General features: G+C 51.5%; 10 non-coding genes across 10 annotated transcripts; all 10 read right to left on the reverse strand.

Annotated features, from left to right (window-relative positions):
* Window positions 1-788: 788 nt before the first annotated feature.
* Window positions 789-980, reverse strand: LOC132809870 (U2 spliceosomal RNA). Its single transcript, XR_009642591.1, has one exon. It is a non-coding gene; the product is annotated as a U2 spliceosomal RNA (small nuclear RNA).
* A 1,810-nt stretch (window positions 981-2,790) lies between these two features.
* On the reverse strand, window positions 2,791-2,982 carry LOC132809871 (U2 spliceosomal RNA). The gene has a single exon (XR_009642592.1). It is a non-coding gene; the product is annotated as a U2 spliceosomal RNA (small nuclear RNA).
* A 1,811-nt stretch (window positions 2,983-4,793) lies between these two features.
* LOC132809873 (U2 spliceosomal RNA) lies at window positions 4,794-4,985 on the reverse strand. Its single transcript, XR_009642593.1, has one exon. It is a non-coding gene; the product is annotated as a U2 spliceosomal RNA (small nuclear RNA).
* Window positions 4,986-6,797: 1,812 nt separating this feature from the next.
* On the reverse strand, window positions 6,798-6,989 carry LOC132809874 (U2 spliceosomal RNA). The gene has a single exon (XR_009642594.1). It is a non-coding gene; the product is annotated as a U2 spliceosomal RNA (small nuclear RNA).
* Window positions 6,990-8,798: 1,809 nt separating this feature from the next.
* LOC132809875 (U2 spliceosomal RNA) lies at window positions 8,799-8,990 on the reverse strand. The gene has a single exon (XR_009642595.1). It is a non-coding gene; the product is annotated as a U2 spliceosomal RNA (small nuclear RNA).
* Window positions 8,991-10,801: 1,811 nt separating this feature from the next.
* LOC132809877 (U2 spliceosomal RNA) lies at window positions 10,802-10,993 on the reverse strand. Its single transcript, XR_009642597.1, has one exon. It is a non-coding gene; the product is annotated as a U2 spliceosomal RNA (small nuclear RNA).
* A 1,811-nt stretch (window positions 10,994-12,804) lies between these two features.
* LOC132809878 (U2 spliceosomal RNA) lies at window positions 12,805-12,996 on the reverse strand. Its single transcript, XR_009642599.1, has one exon. It is a non-coding gene; the product is annotated as a U2 spliceosomal RNA (small nuclear RNA).
* Window positions 12,997-14,806: 1,810 nt separating this feature from the next.
* On the reverse strand, window positions 14,807-14,998 carry LOC132809879 (U2 spliceosomal RNA). The gene has a single exon (XR_009642600.1). It is a non-coding gene; the product is annotated as a U2 spliceosomal RNA (small nuclear RNA).
* Window positions 14,999-16,810: 1,812 nt separating this feature from the next.
* On the reverse strand, window positions 16,811-17,002 carry LOC132809880 (U2 spliceosomal RNA). The gene has a single exon (XR_009642601.1). It is a non-coding gene; the product is annotated as a U2 spliceosomal RNA (small nuclear RNA).
* A 1,811-nt stretch (window positions 17,003-18,813) lies between these two features.
* On the reverse strand, window positions 18,814-19,005 carry LOC132809881 (U2 spliceosomal RNA). The gene has a single exon (XR_009642602.1). It is a non-coding gene; the product is annotated as a U2 spliceosomal RNA (small nuclear RNA).
* Window positions 19,006-20,631: the final 1,626 nt, after the last annotated feature.

Consider the following 20,631-nt stretch of genomic DNA (forward strand, 5'->3'; position numbering starts at 1 on the left):
AATCGTACGGGTGGCACAGTGGATCAGTGGTTAGTACGGCTGCCTGGTGGCACCAGGGAGCTGAAGCCAGTTCCAGCCTTGGGCGATCGTCTGCGTGAATAATCTTTACGTACAGACGTAGCTACTAAAGCAGGTCGCTTCCGTACAGTAGTTTGCGAAGAAACAAACAGAGATGGGGGTTTCACTCTATTCAGGAAACAGACCAAAGACATTTCTTTCTTGTTCAAGAAAATATTAGGATAAATTTGTTGCCTCGGGGTGGGGGGGGAGGCGGGGGGGTTGGGAAGGGGCTGTGGGGGCTGATCTGATAGCCATTTGACATTGGCTGAGTCATGGGATCCCACAACCTGATTTGACTGTGTTAAAAATCCCACAACACCAGGTTTCAGCCCAACGGGGTTCTTTGAAATTACAGCAGTCACCCCACCCCCCGCCACCGCCGTACCATCGGTGGGATACGTTCCAAGAACGACCGCAGAAGCCCAAAACGGCAGACAAGGGCAAATCCATTCATTCAAATTGGCAAGTTACCTTCCTGGCAGGCCCCTGGTTCCAGAATGTTCCCTGTAGCACGTTGGGGTTACCCCTGTCCTGGCTTTCAGCGTGCTGCACCTTCATCAGGTAACTGCAGAGCAGGTTCATAAGACAGAAAACCCGTAACAAAAGACGATAGTTTCCTGCAACTGAAAAGACAATAGATGCAACAATCACTGACTGCCATCAACACGGCAAACTAGCAAAGGCAAGAGATTCACATTGCATTCACCTGCTTTTGAACTTGGGTAAGCGTTGGGTGCACCATTCCTGGAAACACTGCAATACCAGGCTGATACATGGAGAGGACAGAGCAAGCCCTTAAGCCATCTCCCTGCTCCAAAAATCCATTTAATACAAACACTCCCACCTTCGGGAGATATCAGCGATTAAACTGATAAGAACAGAAACTACACATATTCCAAGCCAAAAGGCCGAGAAGCGATAGCACATTAATACTCCAACGGTGGAGGTCATATTTGCCGACTATCCTTTCCATCAGTTTGATGATATTCAAAGTTCCTTTATTCCCTTACCGTCTACCTTCCTTCCAAGATATCCAACCAGACCGGAAGATCACTCTGCAGCAGTCGCTGTGCTTTCCCCGTGCTTTTCTGTTACGTAGCCGCGTAGGTCGCGCTGACGACCAATCAGATGGCACGGGCCGGAGCCACCGCACGTCAGGTCGACTGCAGAGAGGTTTCTCCCGGTGATCGGGGACAGCGGCGGCGGCAGGGTCATTCATTCCCCCGGCAGGGTCATTCATTCCCCCGGCATCTACAAGATTCACCAGAATTCCTCAGGCAGCACCTTGCAAACCCATGGCCAACGCAGCCTCGAAGGATGACGGCAGCAGATCCACGGGAACACCACCATTCGCAAGTTCTCCCCCCCCGAGGCACTCGCTGTCCTGAATTGCAAATATGTCCTTGTTCCTCCGGTGTTACCGGGTCAAAATCGGGAATCCCCGCCCAAACAGCATCGCGGGGCTACCGACAGCACTTGGACTGCAGCGGTTCGAGAGAGCAGCTCACCACCAGGCTGATCTCGGCATGGGCGAGAAATGTTGGCCTTGACGGAAAGATCCTATTCATTGCCTCCCCTTGTGTTGGTGTAGCTTGCCCATAAATGCCAATCATCGTTTCCCTCACGTACAGGATTCGCTCCTCGGCATTCCGCATCAATCCGAAAAGTTGCGAAAAGCGAATTACGTCCGTGCACCCTTTCTTTATCGTCCACTTTCAATATCCTCTCTACTTGTATCCGACTCTCTGTGGAGAATGGGGAGGGAGCTGATCTCCCCGTGTAAACATGTCACGCTGCAAGCGCGCCTCATCACCACCAGCAGCTCGATTCGACATCTCCGTTCACATTGCTGCAGATCGCTGACAACATTATAATCCGACCCAGTTGACAAACTGACAACTGTTTCGCTACTTGCACCGCAAATGATGACAAATCGTTCCAAATCGTACGGGTGGCACAGTGGATCAGTGGTTAGTACGGCTGCCTGGTGGCACCAGGGAGCTGAAGCCAGTTCCAGCCTTGGGCGATCGTCTGCGTGAATAATCTTTACGTACAGACGTAGCTACTAAAGCAGGTCGCTTCCGTACAGTAGTTTGCGAAGAAACAAACAGAGATGGGGGTTTCACTCTATTCAGGAAACAGACCAAAGACATTTCTTTCTTGTTCAAGAAAATATTAGGATAAATTTGTTGCCTCGGGGTTGGGGGGGGAGGCGGGGGGGTTGGGAAGGGGCTGTGGGGGCTGATCTGATAGCCATTTGACATTGGCTGAGTCATGGGATCCCACAACCTGATTTGACTGTGTTAAAAATCCCACAACACCAGGTTTCAGCCCAACGGGGTTCTTTGAAATTACAGCAGTCACCCCACCCCCCGCCACCGCCGTACCATCGGTGGGATACGTTCCAAGAACGACCGCAGAAGCCCAAAACGGCAGACAAGGGCAAATCCATTCATTCAAATTGGCAAGTTACCTTCCTGGCAGGCCCCTGGTTCCAGAATGTTCCCTGTAGCACGTTGGGGTTACCCCTGTCCTGGCTTTCAGCGTGCTGCACCTTCATCAGGTAACTGCAGAGCAGGTTCATAAGACAGAAAACCCGTAACAAAAGACGATAGTTTCCTGCAACTGAAAAGACAATAGATGCAACAATCACTGACTGCCATCAACACGGCAAACTAGCAAAGGCAAGAGATTCACATTGCATTCACCTGCTTTTGAACTTGGGTAAGCGTTGGGTGCACCATTCCTGGAAACACTGCAATACCAGGCTGATACATGGAGAGGACAGAGCAAGCCCTTAAGCCATCTCCCTGCTCCAAAAATCCATTTAATACAAACACTCCCACCTTCGGGAGATATCAGCGATTAAACTGATAAGAACAGAAACTACACATATTCCAAGCCAAAAGGCCGAGAAGCGATAGCACATTAATACTCCAACGGTGGAGGTCATATTTGCCGACTATCCTTTCCATCAGTTTGATGATATTCAAAGTTCCTTTATTCCCTTACCGTCTACCTTCCTTCCAAGATATCCAACCAGACCGGAAGATCACTCTGCAGCAGTCGCTGTGCTTTCCCCGTGGTTTTCTGTTACGTAGCCGCGTAGGTCGCGCTGACGACCAATCAGATGGCACGGGCCGGAGCCACCGCACGTCAGGTCGACTGCAGAGAGGTTTCTCCCGGTGATCGGGGACAGCGGCGGCGGCAGGGTCATTCATTCCCCCGGCAGGGTCATTCATTCCCCCGGCATCTACAAGATTCACCAGAATTCCTCAGGCAGCACCTTGCAAACCCATGGCCAACGCAGCCTCGAAGGATGACGGCAGCAGATCCACGGGAACACCACCATTCGCAAGTTCTCCCCCCGCCGAGGCACTCGCTGTCCTGAATTGCAAATATGTCCTTGTTCCTCCGGTGTTACCGGGTCAAAATCGGGAATCCCCGCCCAAACAGCATCGCGGGGCTACCGACAGCACTTGGACTGCAGCGGTTCGAGAGAGCAGCTCACCACCAGGCTGATCTCGGCATGGGCGAGAAATGTTGGCCTTGACGGAAAGATCCTATTCATTGCCTCCCCTTGTGTTGGTGTAGCTTGCCCATAAATGCCAATCATCGTTTCCCTCACGTACAGGATTCGCTCCTCGGCATTCCGCATCAATCCGAAAAGTTGCGAAAAGCGAATTACGTCCGTGCACCCTTTCTTTATCGTCCACTTTCAATATCCTCTCTACTTGTATCCGACTCTCTGTGGAGAATGGGGAGGGAGCTGATCTCCCCGTGTAAACATGTCACGCTGCAAGCGCGCCTCATCACCACCAGCAGCTCGATTCGACATCTCCGTTCACATTGCTGCAGATCGCTGACAACATTATAATCCGACCCAGTTGACAAACTGACAACTGTTTCGCTACTTGCACCGCAAATGATGACAAATCGTTCCAAATCGTACGGGTGGCACAGTGGATCAGTGGTTAGTACGGCTGCCTGGTGGCACCAGGGAGCTGAAGCCAGTTCCAGCCTTGGGCGATCGTCTGCGTGAATAATCTTTACGTACAGACGTAGCTACTAAAGCAGGTCGCTTCCGTACAGTAGTTTGCGAAGAAACAAACAGAGATGGGGGTTTCACTCTATTCAGGAAACAGACAAAGACATTTCTTTCTTGTTCAAGAAAATATTAGGATAAATTTGTTGCCTCGGGGTTGGGGGGGGGAGGCGGGGGGGTTGGGAAGGGGCTGTGGGGGCTGATCTGATAGCCATTTGACATTGGCTGAGTCATGGGATCCCACAACCTGATTTGACTGTGTTAAAAATCCCACAACACCAGGGTTCAGCCCAACGGGGTTCTTTGAAATTACAGCAGTCACCCCACCCCCCGCCACCGCCGTACCATCGGTGGGATACGTTCCAAGAACGACCGCAGAAGCCCAAAACGGCAGACAAGGGCAAATCCATTCATTCAAATTGGCAAGTTACCTTCCTGGCAGGCCCCTGGTTCCAGAATGTTCCCTGTAGCACGTTGGGGTTACCCCTGTCCTGGCTTTCAGCGTGCTGCACCTTCATCAGGTAACTGCAGAGCAGGTTCATAAGACAGAAAACCCGTAACAAAAGACGATAGTTTCCTGCAACTGAAAAGACAATAGATGCAACAATCACTGACTGCCATCAACACGGCAAACTAGCAAAGGCAAGAGATTCACATTGCATTCACCTGCTTTTGAACTTGGGTAAGCGTTGGGTGCACCATTCCTGGAAACACTGCAATACCAGGCTGATACATGGAGAGGACAGAGCAAGCCCTTAAGCCATCTCCCTGCTCCAAAAATCCATTTAATACAAACACTCCCACCTTCGGGAGATATCAGCGATTAAACTGATAAGAACAGAAACTACACATATTCCAAGCCAAAAGGCCGAGAAGCGATAGCACATTAATACTCCAACGGTGGAGGTCATATTTGCCGACTATCCTTTCCATCAGTTTGATGATATTCAAAGTTCCTTTATTCCCTTACCGTCTACCTTCCTTCCAAGATATCCAACCAGACCGGAAGATCACTCTGCAGCAGTCGCTGTGCTTTCCCCGTGGTTTTCTGTTACGTAGCCGCGTAGGTCGCGCTGACGACCAATCAGATGGCACGGGCCGGAGCCACCGCACGTCAGGTCGACTGCAGAGAGGTTTCTCCCGGTGATCGGGGACAGCGGCGGCGGCAGGGTCATTCATTCCCCCGGCAGGGTCATTCATTCCCCCGGCATCTACAAGATTCACCAGAATTCCTCAGGCAGCACCTTGCAAACCCATGGCCAACGCAGCCTCGAAGGATGACGGCAGCAGATCCACGGGAACACCACCATTCGCAAGTTCTCCCCCCCCCCGAGGCACTCGCTGTCCTGAATTGCAAATATGTCCTTGTTCCTCCGGTGTTACCGGGTCAAAATCGGGAATCCCCGCCCAAACAGCATCGCGGGGCTACCGACAGCACTTGGACTGCAGCGGTTCGAGAGAGCAGCTCACCACCAGGCTGATCTCGGCATGGGCGAGAAATGTTGGCCTTGACGGAAAGATCCTATTCATTGCCTCCCCTTGTGTTGGTGTAGCTTGCCCATAAATGCCAATCATCGTTTCCCTCACGTACAGGATTCGCTCCTCGGCATTCCGCATCAATCCGAAAAGTTGCGAAAAGCGAATTACGTCCGTGCACCCTTTCTTTATCGTCCACTTTCAATATCCTCTCTACTTGTATCCGACTCTCTGTGGAGAATGGGGAGGGAGCTGATCTCCCCGTGTAAACATGTCACGCTGCAAGCGCGCCTCATCACCACCAGCAGCTCGATTCGACATCTCCGTTCACATTGCTGCAGATCGCTGACAACATTATAATCCGACCCAGTTGACAAACTGACAACTGTTTCGCTACTTGCACCGCAAATGATGACAAATCGTTCCAAATCGTACGGGTGGCACAGTGGATCAGTGGTTAGTACGGCTGCCTGGTGGCACCAGGGAGCTGAAGCCAGTTCCAGCCTTGGGCGATCGTCTGCGTGAATAATCTTTACGTACAGACGTAGCTACTAAAGCAGGTCGCTTCCGTACAGTAGTTTGCGAAGAAACAAACAGAGATGGGGGTTTCACTCTATTCAGGAAACAGACCAAAGACATTTCTTTCTTGTTCAAGAAAATATTAGGATAAATTTGTTGCCTCGGGGTTGGGGGGGGAGGCGGGGGGGTTGGGAAGGGGCTGTGGGGGCTGATCTGATAGCCATTTGACATTGGCTGAGTCATGGGATCCCACAACCTGATTTGACTGTGTTAAAAATCCCACAACACCAGGTTTCAGCCCAACGGGGTTCTTTGAAATTACAGCAGTCACCCCACCCCCCGCCACCGCCGTACCATCGGTGGGATACGTTCCAAGAACGACCGCAGAAGCCCAAAACGGCAGACAAGGGCAAATCCATTCATTCAAATTGGCAAGTTACCTTCCTGGCAGGCCCCTGGTTCCAGAATGTTCCCTGTAGCACGTTGGGGTTACCCCTGTCCTGGCTTTCAGCGTGCTGCACCTTCATCAGGTAACTGCAGAGCAGGTTCATAAGACAGAAAACCCGTAACAAAAGACGATAGTTTCCTGCAACTGAAAAGACAATAGATGCAACAATCACTGACTGCCATCAACACGGCAAACTAGCAAAGGCAAGAGATTCACATTGCATTCACCTGCTTTTGAACTTGGGTAAGCGTTGGGTGCACCATTCCTGGAAACACTGCAATACCAGGCTGATACATGGAGAGGACAGAGCAAGCCCTTAAGCCATCTCCCTGCTCCAAAAATCCATTTAATACAAACACTCCCACCTTCGGGAGATATCAGCGATTAAACTGATAAGAACAGAAACTACACATATTCCAAGCCAAAAGGCCGAGAAGCGATAGCACATAATACTCCAACGGTGGAGGTCATATTTGCCGACTATCCTTTCCATCAGTTTGATGATATTCAAAGTTCCTTTATTCCCTTACCGTCTACCTTCCTTCCAAGATATCCAACCAGACCGGAAGATCACTCTGCAGCAGTCGCTGTGCTTTCCCCGTGCTTTTCTGTTACGTAGCCGCGTAGGTCGCGCTGACGACCAATCAGATGGCACGGGCCGGAGCCACCGCACGTCAGGTCGACTGCAGAGAGGTTTCTCCCGGTGATCGGGGACAGCGGCGGCGGCAGGGTCATTCATTCCCCCGGCAGGGTCATTCATCCCCCGGCATCTACAAGATTCACCAGAATTCCTCAGGCAGCACCTTGCAAACCCATGGCCAACGCAGCCTCGAAGGATGACGGCAGCAGATCCACGGGAACACCACCATTCGCAAGTTCTCCCCCCCGCCGAGGCACTCGCTGTCCTGAATTGCAAATATGTCCTTGTTCCTCCGGTGTTACCGGGTCAAAATCGGGAATCCCCGCCCAAACAGCATCGCGGGGCTACCGACAGCACTTGGACTGCAGCGGTTCGAGAGAGCAGCTCACCACCAGGCTGATCTCGGCATGGGCGAGAAATGTTGGCCTTGACGGAAAGATCCTATTCATTGCCTCCCCTTGTGTTGGTGTAGCTTGCCCATAAATGCCAATCATCGTTTCCCTCACGTACAGGATTCGCTCCTCGGCATTCCGCATCAATCCGAAAAGTTGCGAAAAGCGAATTACGTCCGTGCACCCTTTCTTTATCGTCCACTTTCAATATCCTCTCTACTTGTATCCGACTCTCTGTGGAGAATGGGGAGGGAGCTGATCTCCCCGTGTAAACATGTCACGCTGCAAGCGCGCCTCATCACCACCAGCAGCTCGATTCGACATCTCCGTTCACATTGCTGCAGATCGCTGACAACATTATAATCCGACCCAGTTGACAAACTGACAACTGTTTCGCTACTTGCACCGCAAATGATGACAAATCGTTCCAAATCGTACGGGTGGCACAGTGGATCAGTGGTTAGTACGGCTGCCTGGTGGCACCAGGGAGCTGAAGCCAGTTCCAGCCTTGGGCGATCGTCTGCGTGAATAATCTTTACGTACAGACGTAGCTACTAAAGCAGGTCGCTTCCGTACAGTAGTTTGCGAAGAAACAAACAGAGATGGGGGTTTCACTCTATTCAGGAAACAGACCAAAGACATTTCTTTCTTGTTCAAGAAAATATTAGGATAAATTTGTTGCCTCGGGGTTGGGGGGGGAGGCGGGGGGGTTGGGAAGGGGCTGTGGGGGCTGATCTGATAGCCATTTGACATTGGCTGAGTCATGGGATCCCACAACCTGATTTGACTGTGTTAAAAATCCCACAACACCAGGTTTCAGCCCAACGGGGTTCTTTGAAATTACAGCAGTCACCCCACCCCCGCCACCGCCGTACCATCGGTGGGATACGTTCCAAGAACGACCGCAGAAGCCCAAAACGGCAGACAAGGGCAAATCCATTCATTCAAATTGGCAAGTTACCTTCCTGGCAGGCCCCTGGTTCCAGAATGTTCCCTGTAGCACGTTGGGGTTACCCCTGTCCTGGCTTTCAGCGTGCTGCACCTTCATCAGGTAACTGCAGAGCAGGTTCATAAGACAGAAAACCCGTAACAAAAGACGATAGTTTCCTGCAACTGAAAAGACAATAGATGCAACAATCACTGACTGCCATCAACACGGCAAACTAGCAAAGGCAAGAGATTCACATTGCATTCACCTGCTTTTGAACTTGGGTAAGCGTTGGGTGCACCATTCCTGGAAACACTGCAATACCAGGCTGATACATGGAGAGGACAGAGCAAGCCCTTAAGCCATCTCCCTGCTCCAAAAATCCATTTAATACAAACACTCCCACCTTCGGGAGATATCAGCGATTAAACTGATAAGAACAGAAACTACACATATTCCAAGCCAAAAGGCCGAGAAGCGATAGCACATAATACTCCAACGGTGGAGGTCATATTTGCCGACTATCCTTTCCATCAGTTTGATGATATTCAAAGTTCCTTTATTCCCTTACCGTCTACCTTCCTTCCAAGATATCCAACCAGACCGGAAGATCACTCTGCAGCAGTCGCTGTGCTTTCCCCGTGCTTTTCTGTTACGTAGCCGCGTAGGTCGCGCTGACGACCAATCAGATGGCACGGGCCGGAGCCACCGCACGTCAGGTCGACTGCAGAGAGGTTTCTCCCGGTGATCGGGGACAGCGGCGGCGGCAGGGTCATTCATTCCCCGGCAGGGTCATTCATTCCCCCGGCATCTACAAGATTCACCAGAATTCCTCAGGCAGCACCTTGCAAACCCATGGCCAACGCAGCCTCGAAGGATGACGGCAGCAGATCCACGGGAACACCACCATTCGCAAGTTCTCCCCCCGCCGAGGCACTCGCTGTCCTGAATTGCAAATATGTCCTTGTTCCTCCGGTGTTACCGGGTCAAAATCGGGAATCCCCGCCCAAACAGCATCGCGGGGCTACCGACAGCACTTGGACTGCAGCGGTTCGAGAGAGCAGCTCACCACCAGGCTGATCTCGGCATGGGCGAGAAATGTTGGCCTTGACGGAAAGATCCTATTCATTGCCTCCCCTTGTGTTGGTGTAGCTTGCCCATAAATGCCAATCATCGTTTCCCTCACGTACAGGATTCGCTCCTCGGCATTCCGCATCAATCCGAAAAGTTGCGAAAAGCGAATTACGTCCGTGCACCCTTTCTTTATCGTCCACTTTCAATATCCTCTCTACTTGTATCCGACTCTCTGTGGAGAATGGGGAGGGAGCTGATCTCCCCGTGTAAACATGTCACGCTGCAAGCGCGCCTCATCACCACCAGCAGCTCGATTCGACATCTCCGTTCACATTGCTGCAGATCGCTGACAACATTATAATCCGACCCAGTTGACAAACTGACAACTGTTTCGCTACTTGCACCGCAAATGATGACAAATCGTTCCAAATCGTACGGGTGGCACAGTGGATCAGTGGTTAGTACGGCTGCCTGGTGGCACCAGGGAGCTGAAGCCAGTTCCAGCCTTGGGCGATCGTCTGCGTGAATAATCTTTACGTACAGACGTAGCTACTAAAGCAGGTCGCTTCCGTACAGTAGTTTGCGAAGAAACAAACAGAGATGGGGGTTTCACTCTATTCAGGAAACAGACCAAAGACATTTCTTTCTTGTTCAAGAAAATATTAGGATAAATTTGTTGCCTCGGGGGGTGGGGGGGGGGGGGGGGGGGGTTGGGAAGGGGCTGTGGGGGCTGATCTGATAGCCATTTGACATTGGCTGAGTCATGGGATCCCACAACCTGATTTGACTGTGTTAAAAATCCCACAACACCAGGGTTCAGCCCAACGGGGTTCTTTGAAATTACAGCAGTCACCCCACCCCCCGCCACCGCCGTACCATCGGTGGGATACGTTCCAAGAACGACCGCAGAAGCCCAAAACGGCAGACAAGGGCAAATCCATTCATTCAAATTGGCAAGTTACCTTCCTGGCAGGCCCCTGGTTCCAGAATGTTCCCTGTAGCACGTTGGGGTTACCCCTGTCCTGGCTTTCAGCGTGCTGCACCTTCATCAGGTAACTGCAGAGCAGGTTCATAAGACAGAAAACCCGTAACAAAAGACGATAGTTTCCTGCAACTGAAAAGACAATAGATGCAACAATCACTGACTGCCATCAACACGGCAAACTAGCAAAGGCAAGAGATTCACATTGCATTCACCTGCTTTTGAACTTGGGTAAGCGTTGGGTGCACCATTCCTGGAAACACTGCAATACCAGGCTGATACATGGAGAGGACAGAGCAAGCCCTTAAGCCATCTCCCTGCTCCAAAAATCCATTTAATACAAACACTCCCACCTTCGGGAGATATCAGCGATTAAACTGATAAGAACAGAAACTACACATATTCCAAGCCAAAAGGCCGAGAAGCGATAGCACATTAATACTCCAACGGTGGAGGTCATATTTGCCGACTATCCTTTCCATCAGTTTGATGATATTCAAAGTTCCTTTATTCCCTTACCGTCTACCTTCCTTCCAAGATATCCAACCAGACCGGAAGATCACTCTGCAGCAGTCGCTGTGCTTTCCCCGTGCTTTTCTGTTACGTAGCCGCGTAGGTCGCGCTGACGACCAATCAGATGGCACGGGCCGGAGCCACCGCACGTCAGGTCGACTGCAGAGAGGTTTCTCCCGGTGATCGGGGACAGCGGCGGCGGCAGGGTCATTCATTCCCCCGGCAGGGTCATTCATTCCCCCGGCATCTACAAGATTCACCAGAATTCCTCAGGCAGCACCTTGCAAACCCATGGCCAACGCAGCCTCGAAGGATGACGGCAGCAGATCCACGGGAACACCACCATTCGCAAGTTCTCCCCCCCCCCGAGGCACTCGCTGTCCTGAATTGCAAATATGTCCTTGTTCCTCCGGTGTTACCGGGTCAAAATCGGGAATCCCCGCCCAAACAGCATCGCGGGGCTACCGACAGCACTTGGACTGCAGCGGTTCGAGAGAGCAGCTCACCACCAGGCTGATCTCGGCATGGGCGAGAAATGTTGGCCTTGACGGAAAGATCCTATTCATTGCCTCCCCTTGTGTTGGTGTAGCTTGCCCATAAATGCCAATCATCGTTTCCCTCACGTACAGGATTCGCTCCTCGGCATTCCGCATCAATCCGAAAAGTTGCGAAAAGCGAATTACGTCCGTGCACCCTTTCTTTATCGTCCACTTTCAATATCCTCTCTACTTGTATCCGACTCTCTGTGGAGAATGGGGAGGGAGCTGATCTCCCCGTGTAAACATGTCACGCTGCAAGCGCGCCTCATCACCACCAGCAGCTCGATTCGACATCTCCGTTCACATTGCTGCAGATCGCTGACAACATTATAATCCGACCCAGTTGACAAACTGACAACTGTTTCGCTACTTGCACCGCAAATGATGACAAATCGTTCCAAATCGTACGGGTGGCACAGTGGATCAGTGGTTAGTACGGCTGCCTGGTGGCACCAGGGAGCTGAAGCCAGTTCCAGCCTTGGGCGATCGTCTGCGTGAATAATCTTTACGTACAGACGTAGCTACTAAAGCAGGTCGCTTCCGTACAGTAGTTTGCGAAGAAACAAACAGAGATGGGGGTTTCACTCTATTCAGGAAACAGACCAAAGACATTTCTTTCTTGTTCAAGAAAATATTAGGATAAATTTGTTGCCTCGGGGTGGGGGGGGAGGCGGGGGGGTTGGGAAGGGGCTGTGGGGGCTGATCTGATAGCCATTTGACATTGGCTGAGTCATGGGATCCCACAACCTGATTTGACTGTGTTAAAAATCCCACAACACCAGGTTTCAGCCCAACGGGGTTCTTTGAAATTACAGCAGTCACCCCACCCCCCGCCACCGCCGTACCATCGGTGGGATACGTTCCAAGAACGACCGCAGAAGCCCAAAACGGCAGACAAGGGCAAATCCATTCATTCAAATTGGCAAGTTACCTTCCTGGCAGGCCCCTGGTTCCAGAATGTTCCCTGTAGCACGTTGGGGTTACCCCTGTCCTGGCTTTCAGCGTGCTGCACCTTCATCAGGTAACTGCAGAGCAGGTTCATAAGACAGAAAACCCGTAACAAAAGACGATAGTTTCCTGCAACTGAAAAGACAATAGATGCAACAATCACTGACTGCCATCAACACGGCAAACTAGCAAAGGCAAGAGATTCACATTGCATTCACCTGCTTTTGAACTTGGGTAAGCGTTGGGTGCACCATTCCTGGAAACACTGCAATACCAGGCTGATACATGGAGAGGACAGAGCAAGCCCTTAAGCCATCTCCCTGCTCCAAAAATCCATTTAATACAAACACTCCCACCTTCGGGAGATATCAGCGATTAAACTGATAAGAACAGAAACTACACATATTCCAAGCCAAAAGGCCGAGAAGCGATAGCACATTAATACTCCAACGGTGGAGGTCATATTTGCCGACTATCCTTTCCATCAGTTTGATGATATTCAAAGTTCCTTTATTCCCTTACCGTCTACCTTCCTTCCAAGATATCCAACCAGACCGGAAGATCACTCTGCAGCAGTCGCTGTGCTTTCCCCGTGCTTTTCTGTTACGTAGCCGCGTAGGTCGCGCTGACGACCAATCAGATGGCACGGGCCGGAGCCACCGCACGTCAGGTCGACTGCAGAGAGGTTTCTCCCGGTGATCGGGGACAGCGGCGGCGGCAGGGTCATTCATTCCCCGGCAGGGTCATTCATTCCCCCGGCATCTACAAGATTCACCAGAATTCCTCAGGCAGCACCTTGCAAACCCATGGCCAACGCAGCCTCGAAGGATGACGGCAGCAGATCCACGGGAACACCACCATTCGCAAGTTCTCCCCCCCGCCGAGGCACTCGCTGTCCTGAATTGCAAATATGTCCTTGTTCCTCCGGTGTTACCGGGTCAAAATCGGGAATCCCCGCCCAAACAGCATCGCGGGGCTACCGACAGCACTTGGACTGCAGCGGTTCGAGAGAGCAGCTCACCACCAGGCTGATCTCGGCATGGGCGAGAAATGTTGGCCTTGACGGAAAGATCCTATTCATTGCCTCCCCTTGTGTTGGTGTAGCTTGCCCATAAATGCCAATCATCGTTTCCCTCACGTACAGGATTCGCTCCTCGGCATTCCGCATCAATCCGAAAAGTTGCGAAAAGCGAATTACGTCCGTGCACCCTTTCTTTATCGTCCACTTTCAATATCCTCTCTACTTGTATCCGACTCTCTGTGGAGAATGGGGAGGGAGCTGATCTCCCCGTGTAAACATGTCACGCTGCAAGCGCGCCTCATCACCACCAGCAGCTCGATTCGACATCTCCGTTCACATTGCTGCAGATCGCTGACAACATTATAATCCGACCCAGTTGACAAACTGACAACTGTTTCGCTACTTGCACCGCAAATGATGACAAATCGTTCCAAATCGTACGGGTGGCACAGTGGATCAGTGGTTAGTACGGCTGCCTGGTGGCACCAGGGAGCTGAAGCCAGTTCCAGCCTTGGGCGATCGTCTGCGTGAATAATCTTTACGTACAGACGTAGCTACTAAAGCAGGTCGCTTCCGTACAGTAGTTTGCGAAGAAACAAACAGAGATGGGGGTTTCACTCTATTCAGGAAACAGACCAAAGACATTTCTTTCTTGTTCAAGAAAATATTAGGATAAATTTGTTGCCTCGGGGTTGGGGGGGGAGGCGGGGGGGTTGGGAAGGGGCTGTGGGGGCTGATCTGATAGCCATTTGACATTGGCTGAGTCATGGGATCCCACAACCTGATTTGACTGTGTTAAAAATCCCACAACACCAGGTTCAGCCCAACGGGGTTCTTTGAAATTACAGCAGTCACCCCACCCCCCGCCACCGCCGTACCATCGGTGGGATACGTTCCAAGAACGACCGCAGAAGCCCAAAACGGCAGACAAGGGCAAATCCATTCATTCAAATTGGCAAGTTACCTTCCTGGCAGGCCCCTGGTTCCAGAATGTTCCCTGTAGCACGTTGGGGTTACCCCTGTCCTGGCTTTCAGCGTGCTGCACCTTCATCAGGTAACTGCAGAGCAGGTTCATAAGACAGAAAACCCGTAACAAAAGACGATAGTTTCCTGCAACTGAAAAGACAATAGATGCAACAATCACTGACTGCCATCAACACGGCAAACTAGCAAAGGCAAGAGATTCACATTGCATTCACCTGCTTTTGAACTTGGGTAAGCGTTGGGTGCACCATTCCTGGAAACACTGCAATACCAGGCTGATACATGGAGAGGACAGAGCAAGCCCTTAAGCCATCTCCCTGCTCCAAAAATCCATTTAATACAAACACTCCCACCTTCGGGAGATATCAGCGATTAAACTGATAAGAACAGAAACTACACATATTCCAAGCCAAAAGGCCGAGAAGCGATAGCACATTAATACTCCAACGGTGGAGGTCATATTTGCCGACTATCCTTTCCATCAGTTTGATGATATTCAAAGTTCCTTTATTCCCTTACCGTCTACCTTCCTTCCAAGATATCCAACCAGACCGGAAGATCACTCTGCAGCAGTCGCTGTGCTTTCCCCGTGCTTTTCTGTTACGTAGCCGCGTAGGTCGCGCTGACGACCAATCAGATGGCACGGGCCGGAGCCACCGCACGTCAGGTCGACTGCAGAGAGGTTTCTCCCGGTGATCGGGGACAGCGGCGGCGGCAGGGTCATTCATTCCCCCGGCAGGGTCATTCATTCCCCCGGCATCTACAAGATTCACCAGAATTCCTCAGGCAGCACCTTGCAAACCCATGGCCAACGCAGCCTCGAAGGATGACGGCAGCAGATCCACGGGAACACCACCATTCGCAAGTTCTCCCCCCCGCCGAGGCACTCGCTGTCCTGAATTGCAAATATGTCCTTGTTCCTCCGGTGTTACCGGGTCAAAATCGGGAATCCCCGCCCAAACAGCATCGCGGGGCTACCGACAGCACTTGGACTGCAGCGGTTCGAGAGAGCAGCTCACCACCAGGCTGATCTCGGCATGGGCGAGAAATGTTGGCCTTGACGGAAAGATCCTATTCATTGCCTCCCCTTGTGTTGGTGTAGCTTGCCCATAAATGCCAATCATCGTTTCCCTCACGTACAGGATTCGCTCCTCGGCATTCCGCATCAATCCGAAAAGTTGCGAAAAGCGAATTACGTCCGTGCACCCTTTCTTTATCGTCCACTTTCAATATCCTCTCTACTTGTATCCGACTCTCTGTGGAGAATGGGGAGGGAGCTGATCTCCCCGTGTAAACATGTCACGCTGCAAGCGCGCCTCATCACCACCAGCAGCTCGATTCGACATCTCCGTTCACATTGCTGCAGATCGCTGACAACATTATAATCCGACCCAGTTGACAAACTGACAACTGTTTCGCTACTTGCACCGCAAATGATGACAAATCGTTCCAAATCGTACGGGTGGCACAGTGGATCAGTGGTTAGTACGGCTGCCTGGTGGCACCAGGGAGCTGAAGCCAGTTCCAGCCTTGGGCGATCGTCTGCGTGAATAATCTTTACGTACAGACGTAGCTACTAAAGCAGGTCGCTTCCGTACAGTAGTTTGCGAAGAAACAAACAGAGATGGGGGTTTCACTCTATTCAGGAAACAGACCAAAGACATTTCTTTCTTGTTCAAGAAAATATTAGGATAAATTTGTTGCCTCGGGGTGGGGGGGGGAGGCGGGGGGGTTGGGAAGGGGCTGTGGGGGCTGATCTGATAGCCATTTGACATTGGCTGAGTCATGGGATCCCACAACCTGATTTGACTGTGTTAAAAATCCCACAACACCAGGTTTCAGCCCAACGGGGTTCTTTGAAATTACAGCAGTCACCCCACCCCCCGCCACCGCCGTACCATCGGTGGGATACGTTCCAAGAACGACCGCAGAAGCCCAAAACGGCAGACAAGGGCAAATCCATTCATTCAAATTGGCAAGTTACCTTCCTGGCAGGCCCCTGGTTCCAGAATGTTCCCTGTAGCACGTTGGGGTTACCCCTGTCCTGGCTTTCAGCGTGCTGCACCTTCATCAGGTAACTGCAGAGCAGGTTCATAAGACAGAAAACCCGTAACAAAAGACGATAGTTTCCTGCAACTGAAAAGACAATAGATGCAACAATCACTGACTGCCATCAACACGGCAAACTAGCAAAGGCAAGAGATTCACATTGCATTCACCTGCTTTTGAACTTGGGTAAGCGTTGGGTGCACCATTCCTGGAAACACTGCAATACCAGGCTGATACATGGAGAGGACAGAGCAAGCCCTTAAGCCATCTCCCTGCTCCAAAAATCCATTTAATACAAACACTCCCACCTTCGGGAGATATCAGCGATTAAACTGATAAGAACAGAAACTACACATATTCCAAGCCAAAAGGCCGAGAAGCGATAGCACATTAATACTCCAACGGTGGAGGTCATATTTGCCGACTATCCTTTCCATCAGTTTGATGATATTCAAAGTTCCTTTATTCCCTTACCGTCTACCTTCCTTCCAAGATATCCAACCAGACCGGAAGATCACTCTGCAGCAGTCGCTGTGCTTTCCCCGTGCTTTTCTGTTACGTAGCCGCGTAGGTCGCGCTGACGACCAATCAGATGGCACGGGCCGGAGCCACCGCACGTCAGGTCGACTGCAGAGAGGTTTCTCCCGGTGATCGGGGACAGCGGCGGCGGCAGGGTCATTCATTCCCCCGGCAGGGTCATTCATTCCCCCGGCATCTACAAGATTCACCAGAATTCCTCAGGCAGCACCTTGCAAACCCATGGCCAACGCAGCCTCGAAGGATGACGGCAGCAGATCCACGGGAACACCACCATTCGCAAGTTCTCCCCCCGCCGAGGCACTCGCTGTCCTGAATTGCAAATATGTCCTTGTTCCTCCGGTGTTACCGGGTCAAAATCGGGAATCCCCGCCCAAACAGCATCGCGGGGCTACCGACAGCACTTGGACTGCAGCGGTTCGAGAGAGCAGCTCACCACCAGGCTGATCTCGGCATGGGCGAGAAATGTTGGCCTTGACGGAAAGATCCTATTCATTGCCTCCCCTTGTGTTGGTGTAGCTTGCCCATAAATGCCAATCATCGTTTCCCTCACGTACAGGATTCGCTCCTCGGCATTCCGCATCAATCCGAAAAGTTGCGAAAAGCGAATTACGTCCGTGCACCCTTTCTTTATCGTCCACTTTCAATATCCTCTCTACTTGTATCCGACTCTCTGTGGAGAATGGGGAGGGAGCTGATCTCCCCGTGTAAACATGTCACGCTGCAAGCGCGCCTCATCACCACCAGCAGCTCGATTCGACATCTCCGTTCACATTGCTGCAGATCGCTGACAACATTATAATCCGACCCAGTTGACAAACTGACAACTGTTTCGCTACTTGCACCGCAAATGATGACAAATCGTTCCAAATCGTACGGGTGGCACAGTGGATCAGTGGTTAGTACGGCTGCCTGGTGGCACCAGGGAGCTGAAGCCAGTTCCAGCCTTGGGCGATCGTCTGCGTGAATAATCTTTACGTACAGACGTAGCTACTAAAGCAGGTCGCTTCCGTACAGTAGTTTGCGAAGAAACAAACAGAGATGGGGGTTTCACTCTATTCAGGAAACAGACCAAAGACATTTCTTTCTTGTTCAAGAAAATATTAGGATAAATTTGTTGCCTCGGGGTTGGGGGGGGAGGCGGGGGGGTTGGGAAGGGGCTGTGGGGGCTGATCTGATAGCCATTTGACATTGGCTGAGTCATGGGATCCCACAACCTGATTTGACTGTGTTAAAAATCCCACAACACCAGGTTTCAGCCCAACGGGGTTCTTTGAAATTACAGCAGTCACCCCACCCCCCGCCACCGCCGTACCATCGGTGGGATACGTTCCAAGAACGACCGCAGAAGCCCAAAACGGCAGACAAGGGCAAATCCATTCATTCAAATTGGCAAGTTACCTTCCTGGCAGGCCCCTGGTTCCAGAATGTTCCCTGTAGCACGTTGGGGTTACCCCTGTCCTGGCTTTCAGCGTGCTGCACCTTCATCAGGTAACTGCAGAGCAGGTTCATAAGACAGAAAACCCGTAACAAAAGACGATAGTTTCCTGCAACTGAAAAGACAATAGATGCAACAATCACTGACTGCCATCAACACGGCAAACTAGCAAAGGCAAGAGATTCACATTGCATTCACCTGCTTTTGAACTTGGGTAAGCGTTGGGTGCACCATTCCTGGAAACACTGCAATACCAGGCTGATACATGGAGAGGACAGAGCAAGCCCTTAAGCCATCTCCCTGCTCCAAAAATCCATTTAATACAAACACTCCCACCTTCGGGAGATATCAGCGATTAAACTGATAAGAACAGAAACTACACATATTCCAAGCCAAAAGGCCGAGAAGCGATAGCACATTAATACTCCAACGGTGGAGGTCATATTTGCCGACTATCCTTTCCATCAGTTTGATGATATTCAAAGTTCCTTTATTCCCTTACCGTCTACCTTCCTTCCAAGATATCCAACCAGACCGGAAGATCACTCTGCAGCAGTCGCTGTGCTTTCCCCGTGCTTTTCTGTTACGTAGCCGCGTAGGTCGCGCTGACGACCAATCAGATGGCACGGGCCGGAGCCACCGCACGTCAGGTCGACTGCAGAGAGGTTTCTCCCGGTGATCGGGGACAGCGGCGGCGGCAGGGTCATTCATTCCCCCGCAGGGTCATTCATTCCCCCGGCATCTACAAGATTCACCAGAATTCCTCAGGCAGCACCTTGCAAACCCATGGCCAACGCAGCCTCGAAGGATGACGGCAGCAGATCCACGGGAACACCACCATTCGCAAGTTCTCCCCCCCCCCGAGGCACTCGCTGTCCTGAATTGCAAATATGTCCTTGTTCCTCCGGTGTTACCGGGTCAAAATCGGGAATCCCCGCCCAAACAGCATCGCGGGGCTACCGACAGCACTTGGACTGCAGCGGTTCGAGAGAGCAGCTCACCACCAGGCTGATCTCGGCATGGGCGAGAAATGTTGGCCTTGACGGAAAGATCCTATTCATTGCCTCCCCTTGTGTTGGTGTAGCTTGCCCATAAATGCCAATCATCGTTTCCCTCACGTACAGGATTCGCTCCTCGGCATTCCGCATCAATCCGAAAAGTTGCGAAAAGCGAATTACGTCCGTGCACCCTTTCTTTATCGTCCACTTTCAATATCCTCTCTACTTGTATCCGACTCTCTGTGGAGAATGGGGAGGGAGCTGATCTCCCCGTGTAAACATGTCACGCTGCAAGCGCGCCTCATCACCACCAGCAGCTCGATTCGACATCTCCGTTCACATTGCTGCAGATCGCTGACAACATTATAATCCGACCCAGTTGACAAACTGACAACTGTTTCGCTACTTGCACCGCAAATGATGACAAATCGTTCCAAATCGTACGGGTGGCACAGTGGATCAGTGGTTAGTACGGCTGCCTGGTGGCACCAGGGAGCTGAAGCCAGTTCCAGCCTTGGGCGATCGTCTGCGTGAATAATCTTTACGTACAGACGTAGCTACTAAAGCAGGTCGCTTCCGTACAGTAGTTTGCGAAGAAACAAACAGAGATGGGGGTTTCACTCTATTCAGGAAACAGACCAAAGACATTTCTTTCTTGTTCAAGAAAATATTAGGATAAATTTGTTGCCTCGGGGTTGGGGGGGGAGGCGGGGGGGTTGGGAAGGGGCTGTGGGGGCTGATCTGATAGCCATTTGACATTGGCTGAGTCATGGGATCCCACAACCTGATTTGACTGTGTTAAAAATCCCACAACACCAGGTTTCAGCCCAACGGGGTTCTTTGAAATTACAGCAGTCACCCCACCCCCCGCCACCGCCGTACCATCGGTGGGATACGTTCCAAGAACGACCGCAGAAGCCCAAAACGGCAGACAAGGGCAAATCCATTCATTCAAATTGGCAAGTTACCTTCCTGGCAGGCCCCTGGTTCCAGAATGTTCCCTGTAGCACGTTGGGGTTACCCCTGTCCTGGCTTTCAGC

This window comes from Hemiscyllium ocellatum, unplaced genomic scaffold (assembly GCF_020745735.1).
Source record: "Hemiscyllium ocellatum isolate sHemOce1 unplaced genomic scaffold, sHemOce1.pat.X.cur. scaffold_1360_pat_ctg1, whole genome shotgun sequence".
NCBI lineage: Eukaryota > Metazoa > Chordata > Chondrichthyes > Orectolobiformes > Hemiscylliidae > Hemiscyllium > Hemiscyllium ocellatum.